This window comes from Macrobrachium nipponense, chromosome 10 (genome assembly GCF_015104395.2).
Source record: "Macrobrachium nipponense isolate FS-2020 chromosome 10, ASM1510439v2, whole genome shotgun sequence".
Taxonomy (NCBI): domain Eukaryota; kingdom Metazoa; phylum Arthropoda; class Malacostraca; order Decapoda; family Palaemonidae; genus Macrobrachium; species Macrobrachium nipponense.
In genome coordinates this window covers 89,799,296-89,806,795 of record NC_087204.1, presented here as the reverse complement: position 1 = coordinate 89,806,795, position 7,500 = coordinate 89,799,296, and positions in this window count along the sequence as shown.

Below are 7,500 nucleotides of genomic sequence, written 5' to 3'. Positions count from 1 at the left end.
GAAATCTTTTAGAATCTGCTTTAATACAACTTACTTTTCATTGTAATTTCAATGTTAGTCGTGGCCTTTTTTATTTAACCCTTGTATTTGTAACATGTTTAAGAATGACCTCAAAGATATAATTACAGACTTAAATAAAAATTAGTTCCCTTAGAGTTATCTTCGTTGTAATGTATGTCTGACATGTATTGTGAATATGTATTGTGAATATGGTTTTGTTTACCAAGTTCTGAATAGCTGTCACCTATAATCCTTTAATTGTCTTGTCCTTGTATCTGAGATGATTGTTTTAAACCTTTAATTGCACCCATTGTTTATGCTTTTTTGGGAAGGTTACTCACCTTCCAGGTGTGTCGGATTTTAGGCACTAATCTCTTTATAATCCCTATCTGTCAGTTATACGAATCTTCTTGTAATGTCTTTTTCCTCATGTTTGTCAGTTTCTGCTTAGTAAAGGACGTTTAACGTCGAAAGGTCTCGGAGATACTCCTTCGTTTATTTTTCCTTCGTGGCATATATCTTTATTTATGGATTTAAGTCACGTTCCTAAGTTTAAATTTCGTGATTCAGTTATTACATATATATATAATATATATTAATAATATAATAAATATTATATATATTATAATATATATATATATATATATATATACAATATATTATATATATATATTATATATATAAATATATATATATTATATATATATATTATATTATATATATTATATATATATAATATAGAGATATATATTATATATACATATATATATATATCATATATATATACTATTATTGTATATATATTATATATATATTATAATATATATATATATTATATATATATATATATATGTATATATATATTATATATATATATAATATAAATATATATATATATATGATATTATATTAATATTATATATATATATATAGTATATATATATTATAATATATATATATATATATATATATATTTATATAGATATTATATATATTATATATATATATATATCTATATATATATATATATATATATATATATATATATATATATATATATATATATATATATATATATATATATATATATAAAGAGAGAGGAGAGAGAGAGGAGAGAGAGAGAGAGAGAGAGAGAGAGAGAGAGAGAGAGAGAGGCTAATATTCGAAACGATGTTTCATGCACCTTTCTTGTTGTGTACATGAAAATAATTTACGTTCAAAGGACTCACGAAAATGTAAGTGTACAATGTAAATTGAATTGCTTTTAGAAGACAAGCAACAACGCTCCCTGTACCTTCGATAAATTTCTTTCGTCTACATATTAAAATACAACGAAATTCTCAATTTGTCTTATGTTACGTAAAGTACAGGAAGCTGAGTAATACTATACATGCCTTTTGTAAATACTCATCAAAATTTGAATGTTAAAAAATGGAAAAAAATATTTTTTTTTTCAAATTAACTCACACAGTCTACTGGTAAAAATTAAGAGTATATTATACTCATCGTAACTGAAAAATAATTTGGATGCAACATGTAATATCCTGCGTTTCTAGGAAAATATATATTTGATTAATGAAATTACAAATACGTTTGCGCAATAAATTACTTGAAAATAATAAAATAGCGACGAAAAGATACTTTACTTCTTAACTTATAAAAAAATTAATAACCAGATCACGTCGTCTTAAAATCGCTTTTTTTCGCGCCTTACACACAAAGGGGTATTTAAATTCCTGAGAGTCAAGAGCCCCGTTACAGTGAACCCCAAGCGTGATTTAAGTGCCCAGATGGGGTTCAGAAGATTCTTGTATTCGCTGACTCACGCAAATGAATTTGGGGGGGGGGGAGGGGGGGGGTTGTGATTTAAATCATTCGTTCTTCGGGAAGAATTTAAAGGTATTAATTCAAACTGAACTGAGCTATTTGATTCAACGGAGTTAAAATGGCTCTTACCATGTTAAAGCTAGAGGCGTTGTTGCCATTTGGTATTGTGACGATATTTTACTAAACTGTAATTTTAAATATTTTTATCTTATTTTAATGAGCTTTCATACTTTAAAATGGTGTTTTAGATTAAGCTAGAGTTAATATTGTTTAAAATATCTGATGAAACGGTAACATGTGTAAGATATTTCATGTTAAATGTAATTGTCTTCTAGCGTGAATTAGTTAATCAAAAGAATTGTAATATTAACGATCTCTCTCTCTCTCTCTCTCTCTCTCTCTCTCTCTCTCTCTCTCTCTCGTGAAGGAATACTCAGACGGGTTCTATATTCATTATTATTTTCTATTTACATCTGACCGTCACCCAAGATATCATGATATTTAGATTGGCGAGAAAAGGCATAATATTAGCTAATAAGCCAATAAAATGATGCTTAAAAAAAACCATACTAAAAAGGTCTTTCTCCTTACTACCATAATAGGTTCATTGGGGGGGCAGAAGCTCTATGGGCTGTATGGAATCACACAAAACTGACTATTCATTAAAATATACAATAAACTTAGCAAAACATATATGGTCTTCCTAACCTGCAGGGAGAAAGGAAGTAGGAGGTTAAGCATGAGAATATGAGCCCACACAGCGGAAGGTAAATAAAGAAAAACAGAATCTGAGGAAGTAATACAACAAACAAGCTGTAACCTTAAGTGGTAAACTGTCACAGGATACGGTATGGGGGCCTATAAATACAAGGAGGGACAAGTTACAGATATACAGAGGGATTTCACCCTTGGGGATACTAAGGAGCCAACTGCCAATACCAGATTTCGAAAAAAAAAAAAAAAAAAAAAACAATAGATATTTTATATTTACAACGGAGAGGGGAGAGGGGAGGTGGGGAATGTAGGGGAGGGGATCGGGAAGGGGAAGAGGAGGGGAAGGGGAGTGGAAGGGGGAGTGGAGTGGAGGGGAATGGGAGAGATTGGGGTTGGGGGAGGGGAGAGAGAAGGGAATGGGAAGCCACAGAAGCCTCCGGGATTTCTAGTGTGCATTCAAACACACTAACAAGACAGGACTTTTTAGTAATATATATATATATATAATATCATATATATAATTATATATCATGCATAAAAGGTCCATTAAAACACTGATTTAAAGCTAAGGGCTATATTTCGGTGGACTAACTTCCACCCTCATCAAGTGTGAATGACAGAAGTTACACTTGCGAAATATATGTATGTAGTTGGATATAAAACCTTAGGTGATACCTAGGGTCACTGACGTTGGATCAGTTAATTGTCTTAGTCCGCTGCATCGCTGTCTTAAGGAAGATATTGTCTATATGGTCAGAGTCCCAGGCTCCATTAGAAAGGTTGATCCTAATATCCTGTTGTTTTCTTAGTGAACATTCTACCATCTGACATATATATATAAAGGATCAATGGTCACTTTTGAAAGATTCGCTTGTAATAAGAATAGCCACAATTCACTCTTGTCATGCTACATGTACAAAGCAATCTCTTCGTCTAAACAGTTTTAATCTTTTTTATAAACATTTTGCATCAATACTTTACTGCCATGTACAAGAAAATTTGTCGAGACAATGCCTTCATACATTCTAACCTTAAATTTTAATGTGAAATAAAGTCCCTTTCGTATGCTTTTCCACAATTACTGCTACTTTTGCTGTTTCTCCTGTTTCAAGATATACATCTCCTTTTCATTCTAATTGAACATTAAAATTATTATGTTGTGAAACCAAATAATGAACGATCGCTTCCCATTGATCATCCATCTGCATTCATATTCGTTGATTCATCTTCGTACTTTCCATTTACCCTCCTCGCTACCAGAATTTCTTATATTTCCCATCAACTTTCTCTTTCGCAAACACTTTAATGTCTGCTGATTCAATCGAGCAAACCTTTCAGAACTCTACATTGGCAAACATCAATCATTTGAAGTTGCAATCCTGACTGAAATTATATATACGTATGTATGTATGTATGTATGTATGTATGTATGTATGTATGTATGTATGTATGTATGTATTATGTATGTATGTATGTACATATGTGTATGTATGTATATGTGTGTATGTATATATGTATATACATACATACATATTTATACACATACATACATAGACATACACACACGCGAATGCAATAAGAGCGTGATAATCCGTTTATGCCAGTACTGATTAAAAAATATTTTAGTATAATACTAAGAACCACTGAATTATAAAGTAATTTGTCTCAAAGATACCCTTCCCTTATATTTACGTTCATAAAAAAGAATGTTTCGTTATATCTGTTTTCTAAATATGATTATTTCCACGGATCTTTCGCAAGGGGAAAAAAGGTTTGTTCTAATGACGCAATTTGCGTTTCTTTCCATACACCAATGCATTCATGACCTCACACAGAATGATTTCGTTGTACTAAATTTTGGGATTGTATGTAATAGATTTCTAATACATTATTTACCGTATTTTCTTTTGAAAATAAATTTGGCAATATACGTATATAAAAGAAATATATTTTCAAACATGAAACACCTGAAGGCAGCACTCATTTCTCAAAGGTAAGTGAGAAAGGCTTCTGATGTTTAATATAGTGAAAAAATACGAACTTCTTGTCTTGAAGCGAGAACCTATCCGTTGATTAAAATCTTGACTGTTAAAGCAGTTCAAGAATTTAGAAAAATCTTACGAAGTTAACTCTTAAACAATATCAAAGGTATTGCTCAAGAAAAGTTTTATCGACAAGCTAACTATTAAAATGAAACACACACAAAAATGAATAAGGGAAAAACTTTTTCATACATATTTTTCCAGTTTGCTTTATCGAAGAATTTCTATCCATCAAAGACTTTCGCTTGGATAGATATTTTCTTATTTTTTTAGCGTAGTCAAAGATCAAAGTGATTTGCCTCGTACTTATGACAGTGATTATTGGAATTGATATCTCTCCATCGATCGTGATATGGTCCTCATCAATATCGACGAAGACGTACTACGGTTTTCTGGAAGGGAATTGACAGAAATAATATTTCATTTAATTTACTTTCCTCTATACATCATAATATATCGCGAACGTAAACAGAGACTAGCAAATGTTTAATTATTTCCAATCGATTGAAAAAGACAAATAAAAAATAAATTTTGAGACACTGATTGTTGCTTTACCTAGATCAAATGATCAACACTAAGGATATGGTACCATTGTTTTTGACATACTTTCTTTATCATTACCTCAAGAGGAATGATCCAATTTACAAGTTCCTACCATATAAGTTTAATTTTATATATAGGTTATCTTTAATGATTAAGGTTCTTCATAAGAGAAGATTCCAAAACAAGAAGTTAGTTTACCCATGTAAGAGGTTTAAATAAAACTTTCGTTGAAAAGGATTATAAACTAATTTGTCATATATAAATGAAATTGAAGACGGCATACTATCGATCGCATCCATAAAAAAAAATAAGAATAAAATCATATTAATACCATCAATAAAACTTTCGTGAAATGTAATGCTCTCTCTCTCTCTCTCTCTCTCTCTCTCTCTCTCTCTCTCTCTCTCTCTCTCTCTCTCTCTCTCTCTCATCGTTAACTTATTGCGTTATCAAAAATTAGAGGTGCCTCTATTATATGTACTTCATATTTCATCACGTTTGCACACTCAATAGCCCAGCAACTAAGCATCTAACGTTAAATCTTCCATTTTATGTTTATCAATTATAAATATATCTAGGCGATAATATTCGGAATGATAACTACACAACATAAGGAGATCTAAAAAGTATATTAGTTATGTGTGTGTGAAGGCTATATTCCCTATGTGGGTGATACTGCCACATGCATCCATGCAAGAAATGGGGTGAAGGGTGACAAATTAAACTCGTAGATTCTTTAAAATCTTGTATAATGAAGATATACGGACATCAGTGTGACAGCAGCGGGAAGCAGGTCCATGCTTGTCACTACAGTGACCAATGAACAATGACTACTATACACATGGCGGAAAAGAAAAGCAGTGTTGCCACATATAACTACATTTCTGCCACGATGCATAATGAACTAGTGGTCTTACAATACTTTCAATGAGGAAAGATAAATAGAAACATACATATCATTCTTCTACAAAATAACAATAAAGCAAATATACATTAATGTTCATAAACTGTACGTAATGTAAGTAATATACAACATAACATTAGATATCTATACACCCTAAACGACCTAAATCATATATTTTGCATGTTCTACCTGAAACAATTTACGCTTAATAATGCTAATGAGAAAACGGTCCAGAATTTGTATGGACATTTATAGTTTTTCGAGCATAAAGACAAAAGCCCATCTATTGAGTGTTAGGTAAAGAAACTGCGTCTGATCCAAGATATTAAGTTTTACACACGGTGGGATAACATAATAGCTTATGTTCGTAAATTTCGTTAACAAGGACTGTCAATTCTGGAGGAATAACTTCATTATCTTCGTAATAATGATAATGCCAAATTCTGATACCACAACAGCTCTTCAATTTATTATCTCTCGAAAATGGGAAGTTTGAATTTTAACATGGAATACTATTTTCCTTCAAAGACATAAGATTAACAATGTAAACTATAATGTTCTTCGTTCTTACCGCCCGTGATGGGTTGTTTGCAGATGGCATGAAATCCCACTTATCTAGGGTCCAGCGAGCAACCTTCTACATAGTGGTCATAAGAAATAATACAAATTTTATTAGCAAACACTTATGTTGTTGAGTTTGTTATATATGAGAGGACGTTAATCTTTACAGAATACATTATATAATTTCACTTTAAGTGATATCCTATTACGACGGAAATTTCCTAACACTTCAAATGCAAGCCGTTGTGTATTCTACATGACAGCACGCCAAAATTTTTAGACGATTTTTAAAATAATACTTTTGAATAATGAAGTATTCTCAAACATTTCGATAACGCAAATTTCCTGACATTTTAAAAGTCTGGGAATTCTTTCATTTTGAAAGAATTCCCGGTCATTATACCTAGGACGGAAAATTCTCAAAACATCAAAAGAAAAAAAATCATACATTCCTGAATAAAGAACGTTATATTACACTAAACACAACTTGATTCAGCATTTCAGTGTCCCTTAAAAACTGATATCAGGTCACATCTTGTAAGCCAAAGAATAACGTTCTAATTTCATTTGATATACTACCCTCGGTTCAGCGGATCATTGCGTTGTCATTCATCAGTTCACTTCTGCTGCACATCAAAGCAAAATTAAGTCCTATTCATGACTGACACAATTTGACAGCTATATTGCCTTGGTCTATTTCAGGCTCAATTGGTATGGCAGTAGTGCATTTCAAAGGGATATTTTTAGATTTACATGTGGAGAACGATAGAAAAAATGGCGCCTTTAAAATAATGGTCAATTCAATTATCCATCATTTAACAAAAGTAAGGGAAAACAACTGCATCACTAAAAGGAGAATATAACTGTATAGGCTTTGTTCATTTTTTTAGACCATTTAACAGACACCAT